The sequence below is a fragment of the Nycticebus coucang genome, chromosome 14 (genome assembly GCF_027406575.1).
Source record: "Nycticebus coucang isolate mNycCou1 chromosome 14, mNycCou1.pri, whole genome shotgun sequence".
Classification (NCBI taxonomy): Eukaryota; Metazoa; Chordata; class Mammalia; order Primates; family Lorisidae; genus Nycticebus; species Nycticebus coucang.
The window spans coordinates 26,068,265-26,090,744 of record NC_069793.1 but is presented as its reverse complement, the minus strand read 5'-3'; positions in this window follow the sequence as shown (position 1 = coordinate 26,090,744).

Genomic DNA, 22,480 nt, shown 5'->3' with positions numbered 1-22,480 from the left:
AGACTCTCTTAAATTTAATCAAATGCAACCACATTGATGCCTTGGTAGAAACAAAGACTATTATTATATCCTTAATTCGACTAATAATTTTGGCAAAGTATTAAAGTAGAATGTTCAATAAAACTTTAACTTTTATATCTTATGTTAGAATATTCTATTTTCATTCCATAACCTGAAATTTTGGTGTTTTTTAGCTAATAAGACTTGATAAAGAAAGTCACCATTTCAACATGTTATACTATTTCAAATCATTTTTCTTTCAAGGCAAAATTATCCCAGTCTGAAAAATCTACCAGGTGGTTTTGACCAAATAGTCAGAAATGATTCTCAACAATAATGTAAAAAAAGCAGAGTTTTAATTAAGCCTTATAATTTACAAGTCTCTGAAAGGAAAAACTCCTCTTTGAAATGTTTTTTAAGTAGTTTTCTTTATGAAAAAAATGTTGAGTTTAAAGAAGGGGGAAAAACAGTGTTAATTGTTTAATTATGGTATATTTTCTGTAACAGTCTTTATTAGGTGGGCTAATTTAGCAAGTCCTACTACAGTGTTCAATTACATGGCTTAGTGGACACTTACTGAAGCTCACTGAATTTTTATCAGGTATCTTCAAGGGCTTCTAAACCACACTAATACTTCAGAGCATCCAAACTATGAAAGTTTACGGTTATCAAATACAATCTTGCAAAGAAAAAATCATGGGTGTGAACAATTTTCAATAAAATTATTTGCTCAAATGTCTTCATCTGGAGAGTTGGTTATTAGCGTAATTTCTACATTTAAACAGTTTTAGCTCGGGTAGTTAGAATTGCTGTATCAAAATAATGTGTCTCTATCTCCTCCTTAATTTCATGACACCTCTTTCTCCTCCCCTGCCCTGTCCTCCCTCTTCCCCTTCTCTTTTCTCTTCTTTACTCCCCTCCACTCTTCTCTCTCTCCTTCTCTCCTTTCATTTCTTTTCTTTTCTTTTATCTTTCTCTTTTCCCTTCCCTTCCCTTTTCTCTTCTCTTCTCTTCTCTTCTCTTCTCTTCTCTTCTCTTCTCTTCTCTTCTCTTCTCTTCTCTTCTCTTTCTCTTCTCTTTCTCTTTTCTGTCTCCTTCTCTCTTTCTTTTTCTATGTCCTGTTTTTTTTGCTTTGTTTTTTAAACATCTTCTCTGAGAATGAGCACTGCTTGCCAGTGTAACTAGTAAACCTGATAGGTGAAGTCTCCTGCATGTGAACCTAGGGTTGTGTCATTTTATTAAAAAAAAACAACAACAACTAATTGATATCTACATAACCAGCTACAATGAGTCTCACATCATCTCCCTGGGAAGAATGCTGTGCCATCATCATACCTCACAGCAACCTTGAACTCTTGAGCTCCAGAGATCCTCTTGCCTCACCCTCCAGAGTAGCAGGGACTGTGGAATCCACTCACCTCAGCCTCCCAGAATGCTGGGATTACAGTCAAGAGTCACTGCCCCCAGCCCTGTAACTGCTATGTCTATGAGCTGTTCCACCGAAGGCAAATCCATCCTCTGAGGAGATAGGACTGAATGACTTCCAGAGCTCACCGGGGATTGTGGTGGCAGGAGGGGAGAGATCCTAGATAGTTTCTCCTCCAAGGTCAGGTGAGGTCAGGTCAGCTGCTGGGTGTTTTGGTACCTACCTCTCCTGTAAAATGGAAAAGATCCCCAGAAATAAAGGTAAAAACCTTAAAATATAGTGCATCTCTTTTAAGAAAGTTATGCATTATATGTAGAGATTTCTTGGTAATAAAGTTATGAGCAAAAAACAATTTTCAATTTATTATTTAGGGGTAATCACTGAGTTTCAAGAATCAGTACTAGTGTTCGCCTTTGATTGTGTTCTACGGTCTTTATTTTTATCAATTAAAAATGTATAAATTACTTCTGATGAGGCATAACAAACTATATATGTTCTTGGTATTAAGTACAAAAAATAAGGAAAGTCAGTAAAATTTTTTAAATGAATAACTTAGATTTTTTTTGTTTCTATTCAATTTTCTTTATGACATGCAGTGTATTATACAAACCCAATACAAAAAAGAAAAAAGTGTTTAAAAATCTTTTCCTCAAAATAATTTTTGACTTAGTATTTTCAGAAAGAATTACAGAAAATATTTTACCAACTTTCATTGCTAGCATGAATGGAAAGCAACAAAATAATTGACTGGAACAGCAGAATTTAATGAAATTCTTACTTTTACTACTCTTGCTTGTTTATATCTCTTTATCTACCAATTGATATCTGAGTCAAGATTTTATTGAAACCTGGGAGGCCTGGATTAGGTAAAACCACTTGTTCAATACAACTAGAGAAACTTTAAATATTATAATCTACTTTGTAGGGAAAGAAAGATTATAACCCAACCAAGTAACATGAGCTGATGTCAAATATTAACAAAAAACTAATAAAAAAACCTGACAATTTTCATACTCTTTGAACAGTTGAGGAATTCAGTAAGATTTTTTTTTTTTTTTTTTACTTAGAGTCATCCTCTGTTGCCCAGGCTAGAGTGCTGTGGTATGCAACCTCAAACTCCTGGGTTCAAGCAATTGTCCTGCCTCAGCCTCCCAAATATCTGGGACTATAGGTGCCAACCATATACGTGGCTATTGTTTTTTTATTTTCAATAGAGATGGGGTCTCATTCTTGTTCAAGCTGGTCTCAAACTCCTGTCCTCAAAGAATCCCCTGACCTTGGCCAGTAGGAAAAAAAAAATTTTTTTTTGAAAGGTAAAATGTGGATCAGCAAAAAAATAATAATAATAAAACACAAAAATTATTAAATAGTTCGTTCTTCGTGTCTTCCAAAATTTCTTATTTATTTTTCTAACATCTCTCAAGAGAAAGAGGAAAGAGGCTGGCTAGGGTAGAGTCATTAAAAGCCAATCTTTTCTTCAAAGATTTGGGATTCAGTACAGACGTAAATAGTTATCTTTAAATGAGTCTTGCAGAAGCATGTACCTTGCTATTACCATGGTAATTTCAAATGTGCCTTTGTATTTTAAATAGAACAACATCTGCTTTTTTTGCATTGGTAAAACTAAAAGTTGGAAGGAATAAAAGGGAAAGGAAGTAACTTGGTAATACTAAGGAGAAATGAAGTCTCTAGCAAGAACTCTCTTGTACTTTTGCATAAAATCTTGTGACTTATACTAGACATAGATCCTATCAAATCTGTTTTCCTAGTACTAGTTTTAGGTTCAGGGTCAATATTTAATTCTGGTATACTATTTAAAAAAAAAAAAAAGCTTTATACCAGCTGCCCAGAAATTTACTAACTTCAATTTCTTCTTAACAGATGTACTTGCTTTATGTAAATTATTCCTGTGAATGAAGTTCTGGAACATAGCACGTGGGAAAAGGACAAAAGACAACTACACAAGAAAAAATTTGAGAAAGACCCACAAAAACTATTTTAATATTCAAATTTCATTTTTCTCCATAACTTATCATCCAACCTAGAAGAAAAAAGACTAACGAGTCCTCCTCAAAAATCCCAAGACATTCATGTGATGTTTTTAAAGGCATTATTTGGAAAGAAAAAAAAACTGACTTCATAAATGAAAAGCTATATGAATGTAAATGAAGATCTTGTTTGAATACAGTTCTATACTAAATCTAGGACTAAAGCTCTATCAAATACACAAGCATATGGAAAGATTAACAGTATAAATATTTCCCTAATTTATGTCCTTCGTAAGGACTATCTTTAGAACATAGATTTCAGCTCTTAATTGTGCCTTGAGAAGAAGAAAGTATAGTTTTGAGCTGACCTATTAGTCTCCTTTATGAAATTTGCAGTTCTTTTTATTGTGTAGTCTATTTTTTATTTGTGAAAGATTCACAGCATTTAGATAAGGACTGCATTATATAATGACAAAAGTACTCAGGGTACGTATTCAAGTTGTACTTTACTCTGAGACCTCTTGAGATAATATGGAAGAGATTAATGCTCATATCTGACTGAACCAGCTTCTCTGACCACAAAATTAATATAAGTGATCTATAAACTGAGTTTATTGATTTTAAACTAGATTTTAAGCCAGACTTCAAATAACATTGTAGCTCTCTACTACTACACTAGAATGTCTTTATGAATTTAAAATACTTCATAGATTTTCAGTAATAGTATTGTATTAAATTTTCCAAGCCATATTATAACCTACATGGTCATGTAAATTTTCTAATCTTCTAACCTAATCCCCTGTTTTTTCCTTTTTGTGCACTATGGTCTAGTTACTGGGTTCCCTTCATTTCTTGTATATTCTCAGCCTGTATACTATTCCTTCCCAATCCTCCCCAATATCTCTCTCTCCCCTGAGATATATATATACCCATATACATATATATATACACACACACACATACATATATACATCTCACACACCACCACCATTTATTATATGCTATTGACAAGGCTGGCCTCTTACCTCTTTAATTTTAGTATATTGACATATATATCTTAGTATATCTTTTCTGCTTTTCTCCATTCATCCAGTGGGCATTTTATTTTGTTAGTATAGGTACAGTAAGAGTAGTGAGGACTAAAAGACTAGGGAAGGTTACAGAAATGGGAGGACACAGCAGAAATGAAGAGCAGGAGAGGTGGATGGGATATGTGGAAGCAAAGAGGTGTTATTCAGACTGGAGGTTCTCTCTCTTGGCAAACTGAAGGTCTTATATTTCTTAAAATAAACATAGAGTTACACCTCTTCTGAAAGGCTACTCAAGTGCTATAGTGACCAACCCAAAAAGTATCACAGCGACCATTCAAAATCATTTAAAGAAAATGAGCCCCACACCAGATTTCTCAAGGGTATTATGTAAAGGTTGGACTAATTTTTGGTGAGAATTCTTTCAGTGCTCAGCTATGACCTCTATCACCTACAATCTCCAGCTTTCTCTTAACCTTTTTATTTTACTTCTGGTATCTTCCTTTTATTTTCTTGAATTCTTTTCCCAAATCAAAATACACCAGTTTAAATAATGGAAGATATAGATGCAACGAGGTCTTTTTCTTGTTTGTTTGTTTCGTTTTTATTGAATCATAACTGTGTACACTGATCCACTTATGGGGTTCAGTGTACATCACAATTATACTCTTTTGAATAGTTTTGAAATGTACCATTGCATCAGGCACATTAGGTGAGGTCCCGCTAAATACCCTTCCTCCTCCATCCTCCCCTCTGTCTCCTCTTCCTTCATGGTTTTGATAAAGCCAAGATGATATTTTGGCTATCTTTCCAAAGTTTCTCAAGATCTCGCTTTTGATTTTTCCTGTGTTTTTTTTTTTTTTTTTTTTGCCACTGTGGAGAATTAGGCCAATGTCTCCAGGGAAAGCATTATAATGACTTATTGGTGTAATTCCTGTGTTAAAATTGACAGCTCACAGTTTATCATTTCAAGTGAAAAGACAGAAATGCAGAAGGCTTTGTGGCTGAAGTCTTTCAGAGAGTGTCTCAAATATTTCTTTAACTTATAAAAATCCTTCACAAATACATCCACTAGCGAATTAGACATTGTCCATCACCTTTTTCCCTTTTTTAAGGGAAACTTTTCATTCATATACTTGTTTAAATAAAAGGTGAGCCACAGAGGAAGAATGCTGTAGATATCTCTATTTCCCTTTGCTCCTTTAATATTTGCCCGAGTGGTAGGCAGAATAATGAAATCCAAAGAGGCCCACAAACTAATCTTCCTCAGAACTTGTGAAAATGTTGCCTTACAAGGCAAAAGAAACTTTGCAGATGTGATTGAGCAAGGGAAAGACCCTTGCTGTCTTTGAAGCTGGAGGAAGCATCCATAAGCCAAGCAATGCCAGAAACCTCTAGAATATGGACAAGGCAGGGACAGAGATTCTCCCTCAAGACCTCCAGAAAGACACACAGCCCTTCTGACAGCTTCACTTTAGCCCAGTGAGGTTTCTTTGAGACTTCTGACCTAAAGAACTGTCAAAGAATAAACTTGTATTATTTATGCTACGTATTTGTTGTAATTTGTTATGGACTCAATTAAGAAAAAAAAAGCTACTACACTCACAAACTTCACAAGTGCAACACATAAACACATATGCACACACACCTCCTCTGTCACATAATCTAGTATCATGTCCAGGAGGGATGTAACCTGTATATCTATAGTGAACAAAAGAGTTGTTTGACTTTACTTAATATAAATAGCCTATTCTTGGAAAGGAATCGAGAGCAAATTTTTAAAGAAACAAAGTTAAATCTGTTTTCATTATTTCCTTTTCTCTGGGAAAAATAAATTCTATGGAAAATACATTTTAAAAAAGAGAACCCCTAGGCAATAATCTTAGTCATTTTTGTTTAAGTTTTGTTAAGTAGGGAAAAGGCAAACATTCTACAAAACATAGTGATTGCTTGTATAATTCTTGTGCATGGGTCATTATGAAAGTTTTGAGGTACAGAAAAATCAAGAAATGTAAAATTCCTATGGACAAAAAAAAATGAAGCCCTCCCAGCAATAACAATAAGCCAAGCAGGTTAAAACTTGCCTGGGCAAATCAGGACTCTGTTGGCTAGATTTCTGAGAAGTGAAATATAGACCATAGCACAGTCCTGTCTTAAAGCTCTTCTATGATCCAAGGATGTGGGTAAGCCACAAAGTGTAAAGAAACTTAAACATTACTAAAATAACTGATTTTTCTTGGAAGACAGGTAATGACCCAATGGCAGTTTAGTTTAGTTATGAATTAAGAATAACTTGGATAATAATAATTAAAACTCTGAGTTTTCTGAAGATGGGAGGGAACATTTCCAGCTTTTCAAGAAAGTGGGAACTCAGGAAAAGTAGGGTGATTAATTGTACTTAACAAAATGTACCCAAATATTCATACACATGTTTTCATGAATCACCTGCCTATTCCATGTGTAAGTGAACTTGGTTTGCCAGCTTCTTTCTACTATTAGATAAACTGATTTTATGTCACTTTTATTTTTTCCCTTATTTGACCCTCCATCCCATGGCAAACTAATTATTAATGGAGGGGAGCAGTTTTTGGTTGTTTAATTCCCTCACACAATAAATAATATATAGCTAACTAACTTCTTAAAATAACATAAGTAGAAACTACCTGCTTAAGAATCAAAATTTACCTTGAAACCTCAAATTCAGCAATCTTAAGCTATATTGCATTCCTTCAGTACCTTTATTCCCAGGTATAAAGCCAACTTAATTTGACCAAGAATCACCTTCACACATGTCTCACGATGCCATGCTCTCAGTTTTCACTCTAAGATTAATGTTAGCTATGCCTTTTTCATATATGAATTTTATTATAATTAACATAAATTTCTTCTATATAAAGTTTGTTGTGAATTTTTAACATGAAAGGGGGTTGCAATTTGTCAATTTTTTCTGCATTTATTGAGATGATCAAGTGACTTTTATTATTTAGTCTGTTAATGTAGTGCATCACATTAGTTGATTTGCCATCTTAACATCCCAGGGATAAACCCCAGTTAGTCATGGTACCCTGTTTTCCCGAAAATAAGACATCCTCCGAAAATAAGACCTACTTACAGGAAAGATAAGACGTCCCCTGAAAATAAGACTTAGCGCATCTTTGGGAGCACACCCTAGAATAAGACACTGTCTTATTTTTGGAGAAACAGGATATATGATACCATTATGTGCTTTAAATTTGTCTTCTATTATTTTGTGGAGGACTTTTGCATGTATGTTCATCAGAGATACTGGGTCATGCTTTTCTTGTAGTATATTTGTCTGGCTTTTTTATGAGGTCATGTTTGACTCATAAAATTAGATTAAAACTTTCCCTCTGCTTCCATTTTCTGGTTTTTGGAAGTGTTCATGAATTGGTATTAATTATTGTTATTTTGGGTTTTGGTTTTTTTTGGTGTCTAGCAGAATACAGCAAAGAAACCTTCTTGCCCTGGATTCTGTTTTGTTGAAAGGTTTTTGATTTTTAACTGCATCCACTTACTTGTTATTTATCTGTTCATATCTTGATTTTCCTCATGGTCAGTCTTGGTAAGTTTTTGTATATAGGAATTTATATGTTTCTTCGAGCTTATGCAATATGTTGACACACAATTGTTCACAGTAGTCTCTTGTGATCATTTTTATTTCTGTGGCAACAGTTCTGTCTTTGTTCATTTCTATTTTTATTCACGTCAGTCTTCTTTATGTCTCTTTATTTTATTCTACTTAAATACTGCATTTCTGTTTCTATGGTTTTTCCATTCTGTGTTTTATTTTTATTCTCTAAGAATGAAGGATCAGTGAGAGAAATACGGGACTATATTAAGTGAGCTAATACATGAATTATAGATGTCTCTGAGGGAAAAGAAATAAATGGAAAAAAACATGAAAAATCTTTTTGAGGGAATTACTGGGATATTACATGAGTATTACCTCGTATTGTCAGAGATTCAGAAATCCAGATTTAACACAGTCATTGAAAACCAGGTAGTTTCATAGCAGATAGAACAACTCAGAGACACATAGTCATTAAGCAGGCTAAAGTCAAAATAAAGGAGAAAAATTCTACAAGCTATAATATGAAAGCAAAATTAACCTAAAAGGAAAACTCGTTAGGCTAACAGCAGACTTCTCAGCAGAGAACTTATAAGCCAGAAGAGACTAGGGCCCAATGTTTAGCCATATAAAATTTTGTATTCTGCAAAACTACATTTCATAAATGATGCAGAAATAATTTTTAAGACAAAAAACACCAAGAAAATTGATCATTTTTAGATCTTTCATACAAGAAATGCTCAAAAGTGCACTATACATATAATATAGCAATAGATACACACTAGCAGGAGGAGAAAAAACACCCCAAAGTTAAAGCCTACAGGGAGACCTAAGCTTTGAAAGTAGGTGGGATACAGAAAAAGTAACCCTAAGGGGAAATTTTACAGGCTTAAATTATGACATCAAAATGACAGAAAGATCACAAGTTAACAATCTATGGTCACATCAGAAGGACCTAGAAAAAGAATAAAAAGCAAACCCAAAGCCAAGAGAAGAAAAAGAAATTATGAGGCCCAGAATAGAACTAAAGGAAACAGAAATTTTGCAAAGTACAATGAAACGAAGAAACAAAACAATGATTACTTGAAAATATAAACCAAATTAAGAGACCACTAACTAGATTAACCAGACATAGAAGGAAAAGGAACAATATAAGCTCAATCAGAAATCAAAAAGGAGATTTTACAACTGGTACCAAAGAAATGCAAAATTATCGCCCGCGCATGCTACAAAAACCTCTATGCACAAAAATTAGAAAATGTAGAGGAAACAAATTCCTGAAAACACAGAACCTCCCCATACTCAATTAGGAATAAATATCCTGTACAGACTTTTAAAAAGCAGCAAAAAATGAGCCAATAATAAAAAATTTCCCAGCAATAAAAGCCCCAGACAAGACAGAATCATAGCCAAAATCTACTAGACTTATGAAGAATGAGTGCTTATCCTACAGAAATTACCCCATAACATCAAGAAAGAAGAATCCTCTCTACCTCATTTTATAAGTCAGTGTTACCTTGATACCAAAGTTAGAAAACAACACACGAGAAAATAAAACCACAGACCCTTATAAACATAGACACTAAAATCCTCCACAAAATAGTAATAAACCAAATTCAATAGCTCATCAGAAAGATAGTTCACTCTTACCAAGTGGCTTTCATCTCAGGGATGCAAAGAAGATTCAATATACACAAATTAATGAGACTAACCTCATGAACAGAACAAAACCAAAAGATCATCTCAATAGAAGCAGAAAAAGTATTTGACAAAATCCAGCATGCTTTTATTATAAAAACTCTCAACAAACTAAATATAGATAGAACATACCAAAAAATCACAAAAGGTATATGTGAGAACTCACATCCGGTATCGTATTGAATGGGGAATGGTTGAAAGTATTCCTCCTAAGAACTTGAAGAAGACAAGGATGCCCTATGTTACCATTTCTATTCAACATAGTACTGAAATTCCTAGCCAGGCAAATAGGCAAGGCAAAGGAATAAAGAGCGAAAAATTGGAAAGAAGAGGTAAAACTATTCCTGTTCACCTATACTGTGAACTTGTATCTAGAAAACCCTAACGACTCCACCAAAAGGTGTCTAGACTTGATAAATATATTTAGCAGAGTCTCAGCTTACCAACCCAAAGTACACAAATCACCCAGATTTCTATATACCAATGGCAGTCAAGCTGAGTGTCATATCTAGGACTAACTATCATTTACAATAGATACAAAGAAAATAAAATACTTCAGACTTTCCTTAAGAGGTGAAAGAATAAAAAATACTGATGAGACAAATCACAGACAGTACAAACAAATGGAAAAACATCTCATGCTCATGGATCAGTATAATTGACATGTTAAAATGTCTATACTGCTCAAAATGATGCACAGATTCAATGCAATTCCCATCAAAATGTCAGAGTCATAGTTCAAAGTTAGGAAAAAAAAAATAATTCTAAACTTTATGTAGAACCAGAAGACCTGATGAAAAAAATAATTCTAAACTTTATGTGGAACCAGAGCTGAAGAGCTAAAGCAATCCTAAGTAAAAAGGACAAATCTGGAGGCATCACATTACCAAGACTTCAAATTATACCACAAGGCTATTGTAACCCAAATGGCATGGTACTGGTATAAAAATAGAGACATAAACCCATGGAACAAAATAGAAAACAAAGAAGTAAAACGTATCTTATTACCAACTGATCCTCAACAAAGCAGACAACAACATAAACTGGGGGAATGAACAATCTATTCAATAAATGGTGCTGAAAAAAATGGATAATCATATGCAGAAGTATGAAACAGGATCTCTAGCTCTTGCCATACACAAAAATTAATTCAGGATGGATAAGAGACTTAAGGTGGTAAGGCATAAAACAGTAAAAATTTTAAAACAAAACATAAGAAAAACTGTTCTAGATTCCTGCCTAGGAAAAGAATTTATGATTAAGACTCCAAGGACAAATACAGCAGTAATAATAGTTTTTTTTTGTTTTTTTTTTGTAGAGACAGAGTCTCACTGTACCGCCCTCGGGTAGAGTCCCGTGGCATCACACGGCTCACAGCAACCTCCAACTCCTGGGCTTAAGCGATTCTCTTGCCTCAGCCTCCCGAGTAGCTGGGACTACAGGCGCCCGCCACAACGCCCGGCTATTTTTTGGTTGCAGTATTGGCCGGGGCTGAGGTTTGAACCCGCCACCCTCGGCATATGGGGCCGGCGCCCTACTCACTGAGCCACAGGCACCACCCAGCAGTAATAATAGTTAATGGGACTTAATTAAGTTAAAAAGTTTCTGCATAGCAAAGGAAATGATCAACTAAGTAGACAACCTCTGGGATGAGAGAAAATTTTGCATCATATATATTCAATGAAGGACTGACATCCAGAATCTACAAAGAATTCAAACAAATCAACAAGAAAAAAACACACAACCCCACCAAAATTTGGGCAAGACATGAATAGACATTTTTCAAAAAGAAGATATACCATTGCCAATAAACACTGAAATGATTTTCATTGTCCCTAATCATCAGAGAAATTCAAATTAAAGATGAGAGTTTACTTTATCACTGTCAGACTGACCATTATTAAAAAGCAAACAACAGGGCGGCACCTGTGGCTCAGTCGGTAAGGCGCAGGCCCCATATACCAAGGGTGGCGGGTTCAAACCCGGCCTCGGCCGAACTGCAACAAAAAAATAGCTGGGTGTTGTGGTGGGCACCTGTAATCCCAGCTACTCGGGAGGCTGAGGCAAAAGAATCGCTTAGGCCCAGGAGTTGGAGGTTGCTGTGAGCTGTGTGAGGCCAGGGCACTCTACCGAGGGCCATAAAGTGAAACTCTGTCTCTACAAAGAAAAAAAAAAAACAACAACAACAATGGATTCTGATGTAGATACAGAGGAAAAGAATGCTTACATGCTCCTGGTGTGAAATCAAATTAGTACTACCTCTATGGAAAACTCTACAGAGATTCCTCAAAGAAATAATAGTAGACCTATCATTCAGTCCAGCAGTCCTACTGCTAGATATTTACACAAAGGAAAATAAATCATTCTATCAGTAAGATGCCACACCCAAATGTTTATCATGGCACAGTTTACAATCACAAAAATGTAGGATCCAACCCAAGTGCCCATCAGTTCATGAGCAGATAAAGGAAATGTGATACAATACACCCATTAGTGCATGGACACACACGCACACGCCATGGAGTACTACTCAGCCATAAGAAAGAATGAAATAATATGTTTTGCAGCAATTTAGATGGAACTGGAGAATTACCCTAAGCGAAGTATCTCAGGAATGGAACAGCTAACGCCACATTTTCTCACTAATAAATGAGCACACACACAGGCACAAAGAGATGCATAGTACACTGAAAATCAACACCAGGGAGGATAGAGGGGTGAGGGATCAAAATTTACTTATCAAATGCCATGGATACTATTCTGGTGGCAGGCAGTGACATAAGCATGACACAATGTGGCCATGTAACTAATACATTTTTAGCCCCTTGAAATTTTAAAATAAAGTAAAAATAAACCAGCTTGGCTAGAGATTCTGGGAGCCTAGCAAACCTTTTCTATGAATGTGTCCTCTCTAGTCTTATGAGTATAGATTCCTCATTATGAGGAAATACTGGTTCCTTTTGTTGTCAAAAGTGCATAATTGCTTGTTGACCTCTAGTTCTGATGACTGTACCTTGGGGAAAGGTGTTGGATGCATGGGGAGAAGCCTCATGTTGCCCACTTTCTTCCAATTTTGCACAGCTCTGCAGGACACAGTAAGCCCTCCACCCCTCGCCTTAGCTCTTAGCTGCCTCCAGATACTAAACTATGTTGGTTCACCAGGACACACGGTGAGACAAGACAAAAACCCCTTCCTTGGGTGGCACATGGAAAATCCAGGAAGCTGAAGGCTTACTCTGCCCGGAGGAAATGCCTCAGGTTCTCTGCTTTGTAGTCTCACAGAAACATGTCCTTAGCTGCCACCCAGCATCCAAACTATGCTGGTTCTCTCAGCACCCTGAAGAAGACAAAAGCAAATGCCTTGGACCAAACAGCTGAAGACTTGGTTACACACATCACTCTTTCTTGCCCAGGGGCTAGGAACAGCTCATGGGTGAAGGTGGTCTCCCTAGGAGCTGATCCATTCTAGGTAAGGGCAGGGGCTAATGTGAGTAAAGTGATATCACTTTTCTTAATTATTTCCATGTGCCAGTCCCAGTTGTATGCTTATCTGGGATATCATATCTTCTTAATTGAAATCTTGACTTCTGATAAAATTGTTCTGACCCATATATTATTGTTAGCATGGTATTTCTGCAGTGGAACAGGAGTTAGACTTCCCATTCATATATATATATACATATATATATATATACACACACACATATATATATATTAATTGTCTATCCCAGATGGATTCTGATGTTTCCTCATAAGTCAAACATTCTTTGATCCAGTAGAAATATAAATATTTTAGTAATCTGTGATAACTCACCTCTCTTCTCGTTGCCTATATATTTTCTAGTTAAAATTTTTAGAGTGCCTCAAATTCTATCAATTTGATAGAATTTAAACTAGGGGATAAACTGGTAGTCATGGGTGTTTGTGTATCTCACAATATGTGGGCATTGAATTGTCTAATTTTGACCCAGATTTGCTCTGTAAGCTTTGTGAGATATAACAGGGTTAATTAGGAGAAGTAAAAGGTATCAGTATATGGGGGTTTTTTTGCAGGCAAGTGGCTAAGGTGAGCCAGTACTCAATTGAATATATTGTACTAAGTAGTGTGAACTAAAATAAAATCTTAATGCTTCCCCTTAGTGTCTGGCTGACTGGACCCCCTCTTGACCTAGAGAATCTCCAAAACTGAGTTGCTGGCCATGAGAAAGGAGTCCAGACACGTCTCGTCTCATCATGCCCCATCCACATGTCCTTTGTGACTCACTAACAGGTCTAAGGCTACACAAGACACCTCTGTGGGTCTTCAATATACATAACAAGCCATTTGAGTCAGCCCCATACTTTGTTTCTAATTAACAGACCCTTTATCTTAAGCATTCCTTTTCAATGACTCTGGTCTTTTAGACAAAGCCTTACTCTTTTACTCAGTTGTCGGCTAAAGAATCTTTAAATCCACTATCACCTTCCTGATCTCCCACCTGTGTGGGCCAAACCAATGTATGTTTTCAATATATTAATTTATGACCTCACCTATAATTCTTGTCTCCCTAAAATGTATAAATCCGAACTGTAACCCCACCATCACCCATCCGCTTGCTAAAGACTTCTTGTGTGTGGCTCCAGGTCATGGTCCTCAAATTTGGCTCAGAATAAACTGTCTTAAGTTATTTTACTGAGTATCATTTATTTTCCAACAACAGTAGAAAGAGCCACAATGAAGGACTTAGGAAAAAAAGTATTACTTACCTACAAGTTTACTGATGTAAGTGAGGTTCACACAGCGATACAGCTCCCCTTAGAGTACAAACTTCCAGACATCTGAGAGTATCTCCGAATTATTCATTAATCTACTTCTAGCAATTATCACAACACCAAGCAGTTGGTGATCATCCAAACAATGTTTGATGAATGTTCAATAACTTGCCAGTTTTTACAATTCTGAATTTAAGGCTAGAGAGAACCAATGTCTTCTGATTATAACTCTCATGCTTCTGATTTTATATCATTTGCACATTATTGTAGCTCCACGGACTAGAACACTAAATATCTGATGAATGAATGATCCATCATTTAATTAACCAACATTCCATTCTGTTTTTGTGCTCATGCCAAGGCAGGCAGAAGAATGACAAAATGGTAAAACAGGAGAAAGAAGAGAGCCATCTCTGCTCCTCTCCTGCCCCCCTAAACTTCTCTTTCTTTGCCTCAACTCACCCCAACACCTACACCCAGTACAAGTTCAATTCAAAAAGAAAAATTCTAAATCAGAGCATCCTGTGCAGGAACAACCATGAGGCATTTGGCCTTGGTATTTTTATTTTAATATGTGTACTTGCAAAGGGCAACAGAAAGGTTGGGAAGCAAACAATGCAGGAAGCAGCTGAAAAAAATAATTACAGAGGCGAGCAGAGCTCCCTCTGACAGTAGTGACTAAGGATGAACAAATGTCGAGCAGCTGTTGTCAAGGGGATTCATCTGAACCACAACGTGGAGGAGAGAACTAATGCCGTTTTGTTGCTTAACCATTAAACATGCATAGGAAGGGTTGTGAGTAAATCATGCCTCATTGCAGGGGGCCTGCAGGGGGCCTGCAAGTTACCATCAACTGCTGCCTGAGTCAGACATGCTCTGAAAACCACCCAGAAAATGCTGCAAGATGTGAAGGAAGTTGAATGATTCCCAGGCCTACCTGGGTGGTAACCAATTTCTTCTAGAACAGGTTTTTAGCCAAAACATGTCTACGTAGGAGTTGTGTGCAACACGATCTTGCAAAGAAGTTAAAAAATAAATAAATAAATAAATACAAAGAGAAGAAAGGGAAAAGAAAATAACAGGACAGCTTTGGAGAGGAGTAAACCAATTTAGAACAAAGATAAGGCTGTTTCAACCTCAAGAATGGGGCATCTGGAAAGTACAAATTCTCTCCCAGGAGTAATCTGCCTCTCTCCATCTGCAAGGTGCTCAGTCTCTAGCAGGTGCTCAGGCCACCGTAGTGGTCCACTCATTGTTTGAAGCTGTAGTACATATATAAAACAAGGGTGGAGGAGGTATAGAGATTTCCAAGCTCAATTTCTCTTTCTAATTTTTTATAAACTCTAGCTGCTTTTGTTTGGCCATAACTTCCTCACTTCCCCTTTCAGGGCTATCCAAGTTTTCTTTTCTTTTTTTTTTTTTTTTCCTGCGCCACAGATTAAATACACAAACACTAATGAAAGCTGATAAGCAAAAAAAAAAAAGAAAGAAAAAGAAAAAAGAAAAGAAAAAAATAGTCTGTGCATAATTGTTTTAATATCCACCACCACAGATAAGCAAAAATGTCCTAACATAATCTGCCTGCAGTCCATGGGTTGAGGACTAAACACCTCTGAAACTTTTACTGTTTTTCTTATTACCAAAACATTGCATATTCATAAGCAGGCAAATGAGCGTAGTAACAAAATCCAGTCTGCCTAAATTACAATGTTCGCTGTAATATTTAATGTCTAGGTGGACACTGAGCAAATAAGATAATAGCTCTGGGTCTCAATTTCTTCAACAAATACATGTTGAGTTTAAGTCCTGAGCATATGGTAATTTATTACTCAGTCTACTAATAGTCTTGAAAAATAATGCAGAGATATTAAAGTATAAGTAGCTCGATATGATTAAGAAAATATAATTAATAAATATACTATAAGCTTTCACTTAGATACCATGTAGATTTCTCAAATTGGCACATCAATATTGTTTGAGGTTTATTCTACCACTTAGGTATATGTTTATATGATGAACCAATAGTCTACTGTTAGATATTTAGCTAATTTCCTATTTAGAAGAAGTTGTACAATAAATTTTTTTCAAATTAAATTGTTTTGCATTTCTTTAAAGAATAATAAAGGAGGGCGGCGCCTGTGGCTCAGTCGGTAGGGTGCCAGCCCCATATACCGAGGGTGATGGGTTCAAACCCGGCCCCACCGAACTGCAACTACAACAACAACAAAAAAAAAATAGCCGGGCATTGTGGCGGGCACCTGTAGTCCCAGCTACTCGGGAGGCTGAGGCAAGAGAATCGCTTAAGCCCAGGAGATGGAGGTTGCTGTGAGCTGTGTGATGCCACGGCACTCTACCAAGGGCCATAAAGTGAGACTCTGTCTCTACAAAAAAAAAAAAAAAGAATAATAAAGGAAATAATTTAGTCAAGAAGAAAGACCAATTTAAAAAGCATATGCATTTTAAAAATAATTGTAAAAGCACGAATATAGCTGACAATACCTCTGGTATCTACATGAGTACTGAGTTCACTTTCTCCCTAGGACATATTAGATACTAAAATGCCTGTCATATAAAAACTCCTAAAAACTGACTATAAGAAAACAATTTTAATTTTGTAAGTCCCAATATCAGGAGATATTGGAAGATTCAGGAAATGTTAACTATGATGAAGTCTGTGCATACACACAAAAATGCTTTAAAACCTCTTTATGGCAAACAGCAGAAAACCAAAATGATATAATTTTACCCCTTCAAAAGAATTTGACTATCCCAGAGCAAAGTAGGGCAGCCACTTAAATCCTTTTGCTCATTGTGGGATGTTACCAGGCAGAATGGAATATTTTTTTTTTTTTTTTGCAGTTTTTGGCTGGGGCTGGGTTGGAACCCACCACCTCCAGCATTTGGGGCCTGCTCCCTACTCCTTGAGCCACAGGTGCCACCCCAGAATGGAAATTTTTAGATAATCTGAAAGTTCTACTAGGGCAAGAAGACTAATCTCTACGCCTATAAAAGTTGATAGACTTTTCTCTTTATCTTTCCTTGTCTTTTCCTAGTGGAATAAAATTAAAGAGAGGGAAGGTCAGAGAGAGACTAGCCGGAGTGAATTAAAGAAACATATAAAGAACCTTCAAATTGAAACCAAATTATTACCAAACCTATTACCAGAAATAGAATATTTCAGGTATTAATAAGAAACAGTTCAGATAAACACAGACAGTTGAAGTGTACTATGTTAGATTTAAAAAAAAAAAAAGGAAGTAGATGTTGTTACACCCAATCCAATGGCAGAAAATACATTTAAAATTTATGAAGAACCAAAAATACTAATTGAAGAAACAAAATTCAAAATTGCTATATCTCAGGTCTTCTGCAATTCTTTATCTCTTTCTATTCACTATCTTCTGGAGAGCCGCTGCCCTACCTTTTGGTGCTATGTGTAATTACCTGTGGCCCAGAGCTCCAAGATCACATACTCGCCCGATGTGGGCCACTTGGAGTTTCTGTGACATAGTTTCCAATTGCAAACAGCATTGAATTGATACGACTTGAAGCACAAATATACCCTCTTCTTACAGGTCTGGTCCAGGGATTCTTGGTCACGTTTCAGCCTCCATTGAGAGCAGATACTCTCACGAAAACAGAGATATTTTGCCAGAATTCATATTCACACTTAGAATGAATATTGACTTAGAGAAAGGTTACAAACTCTGTATTTTAGGGTTCTTAATAATTGCTTTTAAAGGTCTTGGTGTATTGGGGTTTTATTTATTTATTTTTTGGTAGGGGTAAAAGGAAAAGATGATATTTTAAAATAAAAAAAATCAATTACGTATTAACAGGAAGTTACAAAGAAATGTACAGGCAAGTCTGTGTATCTTTTGTCCAGGTTCTCAAAATGTTGACATCCTAACACGAGTATAGCACAATACCAAGAAACTGACATTGGTATAATCTATAAAGTCTTTTTTTCAAAATTAGCCAATCATATTAATTAGCCAAGTGTGTCTGAATTCATTTGTGTTTGTTTATGCACGTTAAAGCTCCTCAGAATTTAACACTGTGGGTACCCTTGCATAATGACTGCCACCACTCAACTGTACTATCACCACAGGATTTCCTGTTGTAACCCCGTTTAGCCACACTAATTCCCAAAACATTACCCATAACCCCTAGTAACCAGAAATATCTTCTTAATGAAGATATTATGTGTATAATTATTTTGTGAGTGTTACAAAAAATGGAATAATGCCATTCATATTCTAGTGAGATTGACTTCCTTCATTCAGCATAATTTTTTTAGGATTAATCTAATTTGCATATCAATAGCTTTTTTTATACTGCTAAGTAGTAGTACATGGTATGGACATACTTTCTTTAGCCACTCATCCCCTATAAGGCATTTGAGAGTTTCCAGTTTAAGCTTTTATGAATAAAGCTATAATACACATTTGTGTATAATTTTCTTCCTGAATGTAAGTATTTATTTTTCTGAAATACATGTCCAAGAGCACAGTTGCTGTGCTATATTATAAAACCATTTTAGTTCTAAATGCAACTTCCATTTATTTGTCTGAGTAGGATTGTATCATTATACATCACCATCATCAATGCATGTGTAACCTACTACTTATTCATTCCTGAGAGCATCTGGTGTTATCATATTAAAATAATAGCTATTCTTATAAGTGTATTGTTATATTTAATTGTTTTAGTTTGTATTTTTCTAATGGGGGGATTCTTCTAAATATATTTTCCTGTGTTTTCTTGCTGTTTTTATATCCTCTCTTGAAATGTCAGTGTGTATATTTTGCCTATGTTCTAATCAGATTGCCATTATTTTTAATGTTTAGTTTGGGAGCTCTTTATACATTCTAGATACAATACCCTTGTTGACATATGCTTTGCAAATATTTTCTTTAAGCCTGTAGCTTATCGTTTCATCCTTTTAATAGGATGTTTAACAGAGGAAAAGTTTTTTTTTATTTATTCTACTTTTGGTAAGATGAAAGTTTTCAATTTTTGCTTGTATGAATTATACTTTTGAAGACAACTTTAAGAATTCTTTGCCTAGTTTAAGGCCCTAAGGACTTTCTCCTATGTTCTTCAACCTCATAAGGAACATACCTGAAAATTTGCAGATAACTTCATATCTGATAGTAAAAGAATGAATGTTTCTCTCAAAGATCAGGGAAAAGATGAGAATTCTATTCTCACATCTCTTATTTAACATAGTATTGGAAGTTATAGCCACTGCAATATGTCAAGAAAAAGAAATAGAATGCATGCAAACTAAAAATGAAAATGTGAAATTTCCTCTATTTGTAGATGAAAATCTTGTCTATGTAGAAAGTCTCAGGAAATCTAAAGAACAATAAATAATCAACATTCCTATAATCCATTGGTGAGTTCTCAAAGGTTTCAGGATACGAGATCAACACACACACACATAGACACAAGTGGCATTTCTACATACTGGTAATATGGAAGGAGAAGCAAAAAAAGAAAAAAAAAGAAAGAAAGAAAAAAAATATATATATACAAACACCACTTATAATTGTTCCAAAGATAATTAAGTGTATATATGTAAAAGGAAACGTGCAAAATTTGTATAATAGAAATTATAAAACGTTTAAATAAAAGAAGACTTAAGCATTTGGACAAATATTGTGTTTGTAGATTAGAAGATGCAATGTAGGAAAGATGCCATTTCTCTATGAAATGATCTATTGGTTTAGTGCAATCGATATCAAATCTCATCAGAATTTTTATAGGTATAAACAAGTTTATTCTAAAATACAGAACAAGAGGAATGTTCAAAAATAACCAACAGATATTTTAAAAGAAGAAATTAATATTATTAATCGTTCTTTCTAATATTAATATTTACAGCATAGCCACAATAATCAAAATAGTGTGATACTGGTGAAAGGGTAGATGTATACAGTAGTAGGCAAGACGTTAGAATAGGAATCCAGAAATTCATCCACCCAAATACTGAATTAATTTTTGACAAGGAAACAAAAGCATTTCAGTGGAGGAGGGATGGGATTTTCAATGAATGATGCTAAAGCATTTGAATATCCATAAAAAAAAAAAATGAACCTTGACCTAAACTTAACACCCTACATAAAAATTACTTCAAATGGATCACAGACTTAGATGTAAAATGCAAAATTATATTCTCAGTGATACATTTTAATTATAAAAATCTAAAATGCCTTGCAAATGGATGAAGTTAAGAAACAAGAACAAATAATTTGAATAAAGTCAGAATATTTTAGGCTTCTTTGAACAGCTGCATCATCATTTAAACATTGTAGAAAATGTTAGTAAACGCCTCCACAAAAGAGGAAAAATAGAATAAGTCCATTCTTTGATACATGAATACTCTAGTCAGACAGATTTGTGATGATGACTCAGGGACCATTTTTTTCCCTTATTTTTTCATTATTATTCTCAAAACCACACCGTATGGCACAAGAGGATGAAAGCCACACTATGTAAATGGTGTGCTTTGCCATAACTACGGACACAGAGAGATAAGGAACATCAGGGGCGTGATGTTAGAACAGCACTGGTAGCCTGGTGACTTTCTTGCCAGAATATCGATTTCCTTGCTTCATTTGACAAAATAAGCTGCTCCTTATGACACCAGAATTTTGTCTTCAGTAGGTTCTCGGTTTGGGTGATTGGAAGAATGCATCCACAGACCTCATATAAGACAGGATTTATTTCACAGAAAAGAGTACAAAAACACCAAAGCTCCTGGCAGGGAGAACAAAACACAGTGGAGAAGGGGGAGCTCTCTCCCTGTCTCTCTCTTGGTTCTTTGTCTAGGGGTATATATAGTCCCCTGGGTCCTTTGCAGTTACATTAGGCCAGGGCGTGGTAACAAATGAACAGATGCAGTCCTTTCTGCTGGGATAGGATGAATGAGTTCATCAATGAATGGATACAGTCCCTTTCATTCCCAGGCCTAGGAAACTTTATTCACTGGCCGGGAATGTGGCTGACGCTGCTGACCAAGCGGGGGTACACCTGCCCTGTATCAGAATCATAAATTTCAAATACATAATTTAAAAATGTCATGTTCATGGGGCCAACTGATAATGTCACAGGATACCTTATGAATTCTTTCTTCTGTTTGAAAGAATTATTAGCAAGTGAATAGCAATAACACACAGTAAAGGACAAGATGTTGTAATTAGGAGTTGGAAACTTGTGGCAATCAGAGCAAAGTCTCTTGGAACCTGGCACTCCAATGCTTTAGAAAAATGATATATGTTAATTTTAGAAAAAGCTGAAAATGCCATCAGTAAATTATGAGGGCCAGGGGAGCTTAGAAACATGTCAGATCATATAGCTCCTGCAGTAGACAGAGAAACTTCAGTCTCAGAGTTCGAATTGCTATAGGCATGTGAGTAGACAGAGAAACTTCAGTCTCAGAGTTCGAATTGCTATAGGCATGTGGGTAATTAGTACTCAGCTAGAGGGCAAGTGAAGAGAAAAAAAGGTGACAATTAAAATCATCCTTATAGTGGTTTCTTAAGAGGTTTTTCATGGCAAGAAAATTTAAAATACAATTTTATTTGGATTCCAATGGAATGATATTACCTATACTTTTTTTTATTAAGTCATATACACATAGATCATGAATACATTTATTCATATGTGGGGCACAATGTGTTGATTTTTTTTATACAATCTGATGTGCTTACATCAAACTAAACTAATCAATATAGCTTTCACCTCATTTACTTGACTATTGTGTTAAGACCTTTATGTTCTACACTTGACAGATTTGACTTGTACCCTTGCAATTTGCTCCATAGGTGTGGTCCCGCCTTTTACCCTCCCTCTATCAAACCTCCCCCCCCCTTCCCACTCCATTTCTCTCCTTCATCCTGGGCTACAGTTGTGTTCTGTCTTTCATAAGAAAGTGTGAGTAAATATAAGTTGGTTTCATAGAAGTACTGAGTACATTGGATACTTTTTCCTC